This window comes from Eptatretus burgeri, chromosome 1, assembly GCF_056783735.1.
Source record: "Eptatretus burgeri isolate ZD-2024b chromosome 1, Ebu_testis_v1, whole genome shotgun sequence".
Classification (NCBI taxonomy): domain Eukaryota; kingdom Metazoa; phylum Chordata; class Myxini; order Myxiniformes; family Myxinidae; genus Eptatretus; species Eptatretus burgeri.
The window spans coordinates 101,512,047-101,524,460 of record NC_140961.1 but is presented as its reverse complement, the minus strand read 5'-3'; the positions used below and the strand labels follow the sequence as shown (position 1 = coordinate 101,524,460).

At 37.8% G+C, this 12,414-nt stretch overlaps 1 protein-coding gene across 3 annotated transcripts in view; it reads right to left on the bottom strand.

The window, feature by feature from the left end:
• LOC147035068 (extracellular calcium-sensing receptor-like) overlaps nucleotides 1-12,414 on the bottom strand; it is a 238,552-nt gene that overhangs the window by 181,483 nt on the left and 44,655 nt on the right. The window contains exon 3 of one of the 3 annotated variants that reach the window (XR_015061242.1): nucleotides 7,228-7,968. The exons of the other annotated variants lie outside the window; for them this stretch is intronic. The gene's annotated coding sequence lies outside the window, so the exon portion shown is untranslated. Of the gene's footprint in view, nucleotides 1-7,227; nucleotides 7,969-12,414 lie in introns of those variants that run through there. 3 annotated transcript variants of the gene reach the window in all.

The following is a 12,414-nucleotide window of genomic DNA, read 5'->3' as shown; positions in this document are numbered from 1 at the left end:
CACAATAACCATCATACTTATTTATTGGAAAACTTCACGTAGGTGAATTCTGATGGATATAACTTCTCCCTTCAAATAAATGATACGATTATCTTGGTCGGTTATCCTAATATTTACTCCATGTATGGTTTTTCCTTACACAGGGAGATAAACCAAATTTTTGGGTTCCATATTAAATTTATAACCAATTGGGGTTGAGTGTCCGCTGAATGAAAATATTGTATTTGTTTTTATTCCATCATTATAAGCACCATCAATCAAATCACAGTGAATTAATACCGAGTTTATTCCTGAGGATATTTGAATGACATTATCACTGTAAAATGTCCCATTAGTTTCAATCTTTTTTGAGGAAAAACCCAACAACTCTCGAAATGAATTATAAATTGTGAAATCAACCTTGTAGTTATTTTTAAGTTTAATCGTTAATTTTGAAGTAGGTTTTTGAATAACTATGACAATATTTTGTGGTTCATCACCCTGTTCTTTCATAAGACGAGCAATTTCGGAAGATATTTGAGAAATCTCATATGCTCCGGGTGAGACTGTTATCGTTTTGTATCCACTTCCCGGATTATAACTAAACTTGTCATTTTTGTCAGTTATATTAAATAAGGTATTATAAGTTTCCATGGACAATAAAGATGCCTCATATTCTTTTGTTGGGCCAAGTTGTAGTGGGTATGGGAATGAAGATGTGTGGTCGCTTGTTGTGAAATTAAAACTAAGGATTGTGCTCCTCATCTTATTTAACATGAGATAAAATGTCTTTATATTGATGTTTATTAATTATTTTCATGTTCATCAACTGGTCTAAAATGGCTGATGCTTCATTAAAACAATTGTTATTTCCAGCCTTCTTACTACCTAACAACAATAACAGTGTATTTCCAAATTCGATGGGTCATTTGGAAGAAAACTAACACCTGAACCAAGCCAACTTAAAGCCTGAATAATGTGTTTCTCCTTCTCGGTCTTGCTACGTTTACCTGAAAGACTAACCCTATAATCATCAGAGTACAGCATATCAATATATACTCTATCATCATTATTTTCCTTATCCAATGTTTTATCGAAACACTTTGATTCATTCCACACAGTTGAAGCTTGTCTTCCATCTTTTGTGAGAAGAAAAATTAATCTGGGGGTTAGTTTACAGGGGGTTGAGCAGACCCCAAGAACCTTAATTCATCATTAAATATCAATACCTTTTCTTGAACAAGATGAAATATTGCTGGTTGTTCTGTTGGGATGAGTCCTGCTTTGGTTTTTGATCCGCTGAATATTCATTGTTTTGAAGAGCATTCAGAATATAATCAGGGGGGTGATTAATCTCTTCCAGGTGTTGAAATAATCCTTCATCATTATATTCTAATTCCCCTATATGCTCTAATTCTTCCTCCATCATTTGATCAAAATCTTTAAACATTTGAAGTTTTTTAGGAGTATATTCTACTGTGGGAACTGTGGAAACATCTATAATTTTTTTTCTTGGGAAGTTTTAAAAAATTTCTCTTGTTTTCTTTCAAATGTTTCTTCAGCCGTTAGTTTCTGTCTGCATGTCTTCTTTATGTCTTCCTGTTGTTTTACATCTTTTGAAACTAACTCTTGAAGTTCCTTAAATCTTCTTACCCTTTCTTTTGCAGCCATTTATTTATTGGAAAATATCATTTAATATCTCATCTTGTTTCACAACAATATATTTGTATTTTTCAGTCCTGTGCTTCATGTAATCCGCAAATTATTTTTTATTGCAAAATGTAAAACAATTGTCTCTCCAAAATTATTTATATCTATTGAATTTTACTTGAATAAAATAAAGTATTAGCATTGTTTCTGATGGAACGACGTGGAAGTTGAAAGTACAATTGACTAAGATAAATACAATTACAAGAAGAATGTCTCCCTCTTGTGTAGTAGCTGTCCATTACAGTTTGGTTTCTCTCATTAACACAATCATCAAAGATAACGAGGTTCTTTTTTGATTAATTCAAATCTTGGGGAGACGGTGTATCATCCGTATTATCACGAAGAATACAAGTTATTGATTTTGATTTCTTTTTACCTCTCTGTGTTTCAGAAAATAGTTGTATTATATCTTCAATGTTATAATCATTTAGGTTTTTTTTGAAGTTTAAATAAACCGATTATATCTTCTTTTTGAAGACCAGCATTAAAACCTTGTGAGAGTAGTTGATACTCAGGTTGAAAACTCGACTTTGTGAAAATTATTAAATTATCATAATCTAAAAAGTTGGGAGTCAGGAGCATTTTCAAAAGTCAGCATGTTTTTCCTCATCCGCTTGAACAAACTCTGAGCCATCTTCATGAATTTGAAAGATTTTTATGATTGTTAAATTTTATCTTATTTTCCCAAATGGGTAAAAAATCATTCATTTATATTTTTGGAAAACAGGTTATTTAATTTATTGTTGGATTTTTTAGAAACCCGATATTTTATCCAAAGTTCAGGTTTAATTTCAAGATAATGCATTGTTTTATTTATGCAATATCTTGTCTTGATTTCCCTGAAAATCACATCCATGAATAATATATAACAACAATCCTTTGAACATTTCTCTAATATGTAAAGGTTCTTCCCTTGTAAGGAAAGGTGTGTTATCACCCTCATGCTTTACACTCATTTCTCTAATCAATCTTGTCAAGTAATTCATTTTTGGTGTAAATCTAAAATAATTATTTTCCTTTTTATATTTTTTATGATCATTAATTAGAAGATAATCACAGAATATACATTGTTTATAGGCTTTTGACTCTGTGTTTTATCCCTGTCTATCACACACAGGACAATTCTCAAATTTTTCATATGGAGAATCAGGGAATTCAAGAGGTTCAAAATCTAGCATATTTATAAAGTAAAACTTTACTTAAACTGAAATTCATCTTCGGTATCATCTTCGATACTTTCATAATCATCTATAAAACCACTTTCATAACTATCGTTTGAACACAAACTCTCGGTATCATAACTCGTTTGAACACAAACTCTCGGTATCATAATCACTCTCATAATCTTCAAAATCTTCAGTTGAATATTGACTCATCTTTATTTAGTAGAAAAAAACATTACCATAGATATCTATATACTTTTTTCATGAACAGATTCAATTGCTACATTTTTTATATTTAAGGTAATTTTAAAATGATCCTTAACTACAATTGAATGAAAAGTCATTTCACCTGATATATTAACATCCTTGATTTCATCAGGATTTACATCTTTAGGGTTGTTGAAAAAAATACAAATTTCACCTTGCATATTACAGATGGTCTCCTCTTTCTTTCTAAAGCTTCATCCATAAGGTTTTTATTTTTTGATACTTTTTCAAATTTATGTCAGGTCAGGTTTGATCTGTGACCTGCTACAGGTACCATGTAAACCTGTACTAACCTGTTCCATGGTCGGGTTGTCGGCGACTAAACCATCTCCCCCACCAGGTTTTCTGGTGAGGAGGGTGTTTGGATATGGACACCCAGGAGGATTAAAAACAAAACCTGTCAAAGGGCGGAGGAGCTCCTTGTGAGCCAACGGCCATCCATATCTAGTACCCAACTGTGTCTGCGGACGTCCTCCTGCAGTTGGGTCACTTTTTATTAGGAGGTTGGTGGCAGGATTTGCACTCCGGCCACCGTAAAACCCTTCATTCCGCAAAACGCAAAAACGCAAAAAAATCTGAAAACCCACTCCGTGGGAGTACCTCCTGTGCAGCTTCCCTTCGCAGGGCAGCTCACCGGATGACGGGATTGGGGCAAAGCCTTCGGGACCCCCAATCTTTGATAGGAGGGAAACCACGGGGTAACATCCCTGGGTCAGATTGCGGGAGAGTGTGTCGGAGTGGTGCTGAGGTGTCGTCCACCAGACGGCGGTCTCCTTGGGTTAACCTGAGGCGGTCCCTTCGGGTGGGTGCCTGGAATGTCCTCTCCCTAAGAGAGGATGATCACCTGTCTCTGTTATCATCTGAGCTCAAGCGTTTGGACATCGGGATTGCAGCTCTCTCTGAGGTTCGGAGACCGGATTGCGGCGAGATAATGGTGGGTGGTTACACCTACTATTGGTCTGGTCGCTCTGATGGTTACCATACCCAAGGAGTTGCTGTAGCTGTGTCCAATAAGCTGACCCCAATGATAATTGAGGTAACACCGGTCAACGAGCGTATTATGAGATTAAGGATTCGTCACTCCTTAGGTGTCATTTCCCTGGTCTCTGTTTATGCTCCGACTGAGGCGAGTGATCTCACCGTGAAGGATGCATTCTATGCCACACTCGAGTCTGTGGTTGATCAGTGCCCCAGACGAGATACACTTCTAGTCTTGGGGGATTTCAATGCATCGACTGGAACTGATAGGGACGGTTATGAGGTGTGTGTTGGTCCCCATGGGTCAGGAACTATGAACCAGAATAGCACTAAGTTCCTTGACTTTGCAAGAAGTCATGGACTTAGGGTGGCTGGTTCATGGTTTCAGCGCCCACAAGCTCATCGCTGGACTTGGTATTCCAACGCTGGCGGTGTGGCAAAGGAGATTGACCATGTCCTCATTGACGGTCGTTGGAGGATGATCCAGAACTGCAGGGTCTACCGGAGTGCTCAGTTCCTCAATACTGACCACAGGCTTGTTGTAGCAACTCTAAAGCTGCACCTTAAATCCTGGAGAATGGTACCATCCCAGCTGAGACTGGATGTTGCCAAGCTCAGGGATGAGAGAGTAGCTGAGGAGTTTGCGAACAGGCTGAGTGGACACTTGGGGGGTCTGGGTGCTTTGGGGGGTCCTGAAGAGTTGTGGAGCGCCTTCAAGACCACCGTCCTTGATGTTGCCGGTGGATGCCTTGGAGTTCACCGCAGGGCAAAGAAGAATTTTGTCTCTCAAGGGACACTGGATACCATTGACCAGAGTCGCAGGGCCAGGCTGAATGGCAGAGCTGAGCTGTTCAGGGAGCTGAGGCGTAAAACTGTACGTGCACTGAGGGTGGACAAGGAGGCCTATGTGCGAGGAATCTGTGAGGGGGTAGAGCATCACCTGTGGACAGGTAATTCTCGTCCCGCTTACAGGGGAATTCGCGCATTACGTTCATCCAAACCCATCCCTCGGAGCACTACAGTTCGAGCAGAGAGTGGTAGGCTCTTGACAGAGGAGTCTGAAGTGAAGGCCCGCTGGGCCGGTTACTTTGAGCGGTTGTACCAGGCTGATCCCCAAACTGTCGAGTTGGACGTCAAGGGTGTTACAATCCCTGTTGCTGACCCTCGAATCAACTGTGGTCCACCTACGCTTGTGGAAACACGGGCTGCGGTGAACCAGTTGAAACGGGGCAAAGCTCCAGGGATCTGTGGCATCCATGCCGAACTTCTCAAGGCTGGTGGAAATGCTGCACTCGTGTCGTTGCATGCAGTTTTGTGCTCTGCCTGGAACACAGGCATCATCCCAACTGACTGGAAGAGGGGCCTTGTTGTCCCTCTCTGGAAAGGGAAGGGTGATCGCCAAGACTGCAACAACTACCGAGGGGTGACTGAGGGGTGACTCTCAGTGCCGGGCAAGGTCTTTGCTCGGATAATTCTCGATAGGGTTCGCCACCATCTGCTTGAGCACCAGCGTCCAGAGCAGTCAGGCTTTACACCAAAGAGGTCAACGATTGACCGTATCCTTGCACTTCGTGTCCTCACCGAACGCAGACGAGAGTTTCAGCAGGGGCTGCTTGCAGCCTATGTTGATCTCTGTAAAGCGTTCGATTCAGTGAATCGGGATGTCCTCTGGAGGATTCTTGGTCTTCGTGGGGTGCCACCAAAACTGATCGATCTGATGTCTGAACTCTACTCTGGTACTGAGAGTGCTGTGAAGTGTGGTGGTACCATCTCTGACTTATTTCCAGTTGTTACTGGAGTTCGTCAGGGATGTGTACTTGCCCCCACACTTTTCAGCACTTGTATGGACTGGATTCTAGGGAGGATGTCGGAGAGATCAAGTTGCGGTGCGTCATTTGGGAATGTCAAGATCTCGGACCTTGACTTTGCAGATGATGCAGTCATCTTTGCGGAGACTTTAGACATCCTCTTGGGGGCCCTCGAGGTGCTGAATGAGGAGTCGGAGCCATTGGGATTACGGGTTTCTTGGGTCAAAACTAAGATCCAGGCTTTCGGTGACATCTTGGATGCTGCTGTCCTGTCTGTGTCTGTTTGTGGTGAGGATGTTGAGGTCGTGGAGAGATTCACTTACCTTGGCAGTGATATTCATGTCTCTGCTGGCTGCGAGTCAGAGGTCAATAGACGTCTGGGTCGGGCCTGGGGAGTCATGGATTCACTGGATCATGGGGTGTGGCGCTGCCGGTACCTGTGCGGGAGGACGAAAGTCCAAGTCTTCAGGTCCTTGGTACTTCCAGTCTTACTCTATGGGTGCGAGACTTGGACTCTGACCAAGGATCTGAGACGGAGACTTAATTCCTTTGGTACCAGGTCTCTTCGGAGAATCCTTGGCTATCGCTGGTCAGATTTTGTGTCCAACGAGCGGTTGCTGAGAGAGACTCGAATGAGATTTGTTACCTGCATAGTCCGTGAGCGTCAGTTGCGGCTGTATGGACATGTGGCTCGTTTTCCTGACTCTGATCCTGCTCACCAGATTCTCTCAGCGAGGGAGTCTCATGAGTGGAGGAGGCCAGTGGGTCGACCACGTGCCTCATGGTTGCAGCAGGTTGACCATCATCTCAAGGAGATGGGGATGGGCCTGGCATCTGCCTGGGGGATGGCCAGACGGAGGCCCCTGGAGTACCGGCGGAAAGTGGACGCAGCGACGTGCTGTTCTGGCACATGCTCCCATACCTGACCTGACCTGATACTTTTTCTTGTTTCATTGCTTTTTCTCGTTTTGAATATATTACCAGAAGGAGAGGAGAAACTTTTGTTAGAGATACTTTAATTGATGTTCTTCCAGATATACTCAAAGCTCTTCCACTGAAGGAAATTGAAGAACTCATATTATCCACCATAATTGTTTTTCTCCAATAGTTGTTATATTTATCTTTGTTCAATTTTATATCCTTGACATATTTCTCAGTATCTTTTACAAATGAAGAGATTGATTGAAACTTGTCTTTTCTGTCTTGAAACATTGTATTTATTAAGTGAAAAAAGTTGGGGGATAAAATTGTTTTCAGCACAGATTCACATATGAATTAAACAAAATTTTAGTTGAAGCAAAGTTTTATTATATAAATATGGAGAATACAACGTACTGCGATGTTTGTAATCACGAATATAAATATTATAAAAAACACCTTCAAACCAACAAACACACATTTAATCGATTTCACCAAATATCTCCACTTGACCAAGAAACAAAACATTGTGATAGATGTGATAATGATATTCTTAAAAATAATTATAATAGACATAATTCACTCATGCAAATACAAGAACAATGAAAAAAAGGAAGCTAAATTCTCCATTGAAAACATTGATGGGGCATTTAAAGGGCATATAAAAATAAAATTGTTTCGTTTTCAAGACCCTGGACCATCTTCAATCATGGAAGCTGTTGATATGGTTAAACAAAGTATTGAAACTATAATTAAAAACACATTAAGTGAAATGAAAACTTTTAAGTTTTATATGGGGGTAAAATTGAAAATGGTAAGACAAGACGATGAAACTACTCCCTATATGAGGACAAACCCACACTTTATCTCATCATTTCAAGATTTTGTAAGATGTGATGTTTACGATGATCTCCAGAGACAAGAACAAGATGTTGATAACTCTGTAGTTGGTAGTGGATTTACTATAACAAAAATAATCTTTTTAGATATACACAACTTAAAATCAGATCCTCTTTAAGCTTCTTCTTATAGTGATTTACCAAAAGAGGTAAAACTCAAGAAAGCGTTTGTTAATATTCAAAACAAAGATAATAAATGTTTTCTATGGTCTGGTCTTGCTCACTTACATCCTCCACAATGGAATCCTGAAACGGTTGAACATTATAAGAAATATGAGAATACATTAAATGTTAAAGATTTAAAGCTTCCAATGTCATTGAGAGATATTACTAAATTTGAGAAAATGAATAACCTATCTGTTAATGTATTTGGATTAACGGATACAAACAAAGTTCAGATATTAAAAATTTCAAACAACTATAAAAATGATGAAACACACATTGACCTTCTCCGCTTTACTTTAAAGGAAAAATCACATTATGCTTTCATCAAAAATTTCTCAAGATTCACCAAATCACAAATATATAAGAGAAAATGTAAAATGTATCCTTGTAAGAGATGTCTCAACTCCTTTTACACAAAAGAACGATTAAATAAACATTCCAAATATTGAAGTAATCATAAATCAACCGTTATCAATTTACCAAAAGCAGGTTCAAACATATCATTCAAAGATGTCAACAAATCTATAAAACATCCGTTTGTGATACATGCTGATTTTGAAAGTATCCTTGAAAAGATAGATTCTGTTTCTCCAAATCCAAATAAATCATACACAAATATATACCAAAAACATACTCCTTGTGGTTTCTGGTATTATATCAAATCAGCTGTTGGTGATGAGTACAACAAGTTAGAACTTTATAGGGGGGAAGATGCCTCAGAGAAGTTTGTAAGACGATTGGAAAAAGATTGTATCAGACTAAGAGAAATAATGGTGAAAACCTATAAACCAATGTCATTAACAAAGGAAGAGGAAAAGGCATTTAGAGAAAACAGTACCTTTCATATTTTTGATGAGGAAATTGAGGGAGGGGTCAAGGTTAGGGATCACTGTCATCTTACTGGTAAATATAGAGGTCCAGCTCATTCTCATTGTAATCTTAATTACAAGCCTCCAAATTTTATTCCTGTCTTTCTTCACAACAACGCTCACTATGACACACATCTATTTATAAATGAACTTTCAAAGACATTCGGAAATATTTTCGCCATTCCAAACACAGATCAAGAATACATCTTTCACAAAAACAATTTACACATCACCCATAACCCATATCAGATTTCTTGTAACATACAAGTTTATGGGAGATTCATTTTCTGAGTTAGCATCAAATATTAAAAACTTCCCGAGTCTTAAATCATATTTCTCAAATCAAGAAGAGATTGATCTCCTATCACAAAAGCGAATATATCCGTGTGACTCTATGGATTCATTTGAAAGGTTTAAAGAAACACAAATTCCTTCAAGGGAGAATTTCTATGGGAAGTTGAACAATACTCATATTTCTGATGAAGATTATACAGAAGCTAAAAAGGTTTGGGAGAAGTTTAATATAAAGAATCTTGGGGAATATCATGATTTATATCTTAAAACTGATGTTCTCTTATTAAGTGATGTGTTCGAAACTTTTAGAACAGTCTGTCATAATAAAAATTCTTATGGATTAGACCCCGCTCACTATTACACAGCTCTGGGTTCGGCTTGGAGTGCTATGTTAAAAATGACAAAACAAAATTTGGAATTAATCAGTGATATAGATATGCTTTTAATGATAGAGAAGGCTAAAAGAGGAGGAATATCTCAAGTATGTTCCAAGAAATATGCTAAAGCAAATAACAAGTATCTTCCTGATTATAATAAGAATGAGGACAACTCTTACCTGATGTATTATGATGCTAACGATTTGTATGGGTGGGTCATGTCTCAATATTTACCTTATGGGAAACTTAAATGGGTTAAAAAAAACATTATGAAAAAGTTTCACTTGATATTGTTATCTCCTCTCAAAAAGAATTGGATGAGGCTGAAGTTGGATATTATTTTGAGGTTGATTTAAAATACCCTGAATAACTTCATAATAAACATAAAGACCTACCCTCTGCCTCTAATAAAGAAAGTCCAAGAAAAGAATGGTTAAGTGATTACCAACAGTCATTTAATATAAAGGGTAAATCTTGAGAAAAACTACCTGCTACATTAAATGATAAAGAAAGTTATGTTTTACATCAAAGGAACTTGAGACAATATTTATCTGCTGGGTTGAGAGTGAGGAAAATTCATAGGATTTTGAAATTTAAACAAAGTCCATGGTTAAAGAACTATATTGATTTTAATACAAAAAGTCGAAAAAAAACGCAGAAACAGATTTTGAGGACTTTTATAAATTAATGAATAATGCTGTATTTGGAAAGACTATGGAAAATGTTCGGAATCGACAAAACATAAGATTTTCTACATCTTGGAAACAGGCCTCAAAGTTAATTAACAAACCAAGTTTTGAGTGGGTGGAGGTATTGTCAGAGAACTTTTGTGCTATTCATTTGAAAAAAGAGAGTATTGAAATGGATAAACCTATTTATATAGGAATATCAATTCTTGATTTGTCAAAGTTGTTCATGTATGACTATTACTATAATAATTTAAAATTAAAATATAAGGATGATGTGTCATTGTTATATATGGATACAAATCGTTTTATATGAGAAATAAAGACTGGAGATGTGCAGTATATGAGGATATGATTGATAATTTTGATATATATGATACAAGTAATTATAAATCTGTTGATGTGTTGTTTTCATCAAATAACGAAAAGGTTATTGGTAAGTTTAAAGATGAATTGGGTGGGAAGGTTATGAGTGTATTTATAGGATTGAGATCAAAGGCTTATGCTTTTACATGTATTGAAAATAATATTGAAAGGTGTAAAAAGAAGTTAAAGGGAATAAAGAAAAAAAATAAGAAATGAAACAATAAACTTAAAACATTATCACAACTGTTTAATCTTAAAGAAGGAAGAGAAGAAAAATGAATAAAATAAGAAGTTATAAGCATCAATTATATGCAGAAGAAATAAATAAGAAAGCATTCGGGGCTTTTGATGATAAAAGATATATTTTAGAGAATGGAATTAATAGTCTCCCTTATGGTTATAAGTATAAGTGCTGAGGAACTACTACCGTCTTTTACTGATTTATAAATGATAGAACCAAGCAATAACCAAACCAAAGAGTGGAGATGCAATCAACCTTGGTACTTAAATGGAAAACATAAATAATGTGAGAAATATCAAATAAGTCTTATTGAAGAAATAACTGGGGTAAAAGTAGATAAAACAAATAAGCAGATAAATTTAATTACAAATAAGTTAGAGGATGTAAAGAAAAAAATTAATATCCTTGAATGGACTGAAAACGTTGATGGTTAACAGTTAAACAATGGAAAAACAATTTACTATAATCTCAAAATGATATGTGGCTCAGAAGGTGGTCAAACAAGAGCATTAAGAGAAGTTTATCATTTTATCTCTGCTCAACAATGATATTTCGACCAAGAACTAAGTTCTTAAATAATATTTGTGAACTTACTCGATGGTGATGAATGTAATAGGAAAATTAATTTATTACCTCAAATAGAACATGATCAAACATTCGTTGGCTCACTCTTTGAGTGGAGTAAGAAATCATTCTCCTCTTTTGATCAAATAAGTCTTGATCAAGAAAACTTCCCCTATTAATTTGTATGAGGATTTTTTCGGCCCTGAGACAGTCTCAATTTAGCATGAGTTTGTATGACAGAAAATCATACTTCTCTTTTTGTCCTGATGGGTCTCGAGTCAGAGAGTTCTCCCTGTACATTTGTATTAGAGGAATTAGACTCCTGTTTAGGGGTTTTCAGGGATCAATTCATAGTTTTCCCCATTCATTTGCATGGGTGCCTCGAAACCCCATTAATCTACTTCTTTCCATGTACACATATATGAATAAATGATTCAACTCTCACTGGGATTGGAGTTACTGGAGTGACGTTCAATTCAACTAGAAGTTCAAGTGATTCCACCACAGAAATTGGCGCAACGAGGAGGGCACACAACATCTCGGGGGGGGGGGGGCGAGGTCAAATTGACTTTGGCTGAGGTGGTACAGATGCAGGTGGCCACCTCAAGGAGTAGGTAAGGGGATTGCTACAGATTCCCTTCCCTGACCCTTTTGCTTTATCCTGCATTCACTAAAGTTGTGTGACTTGCCTCTGACCCTACTGGGTGATGCGAGCCCAAGGAAATTGAGTTGTCATTTATTGGGAGCTTTGTGCTGTATGATCTGGATTAAAGCCGGGTGGTGTGGTAACCCATGCCAGGAAAGCCGGGTTGTGCAGTAACCCATGCCAGGAAAGCCATGTGTAGTGACCCATGCAGGGAAAGCTGGATTGTGGGAATCCGTACCAGGTTCGAATGTTTTGATCCAGGCATTTGAACATTTGAGGGGCTTGTAGAGCCCCTCCGCTGATTTTGAGTTGTAGAATATGGAACCAAAAGGTGCCTGCCGATTCTCAGTTGGCGCATAAGTTAGGTGCTGCATTAGGTTAATGCTAACTGCACTCTGCTTTAGAGTCCTAAGGTGTTAATTGGTGTCATAAACTTAGCACTGCAAGATCTGGAATTTTAGAGCATCTCTTGAGTTTCGTAAGG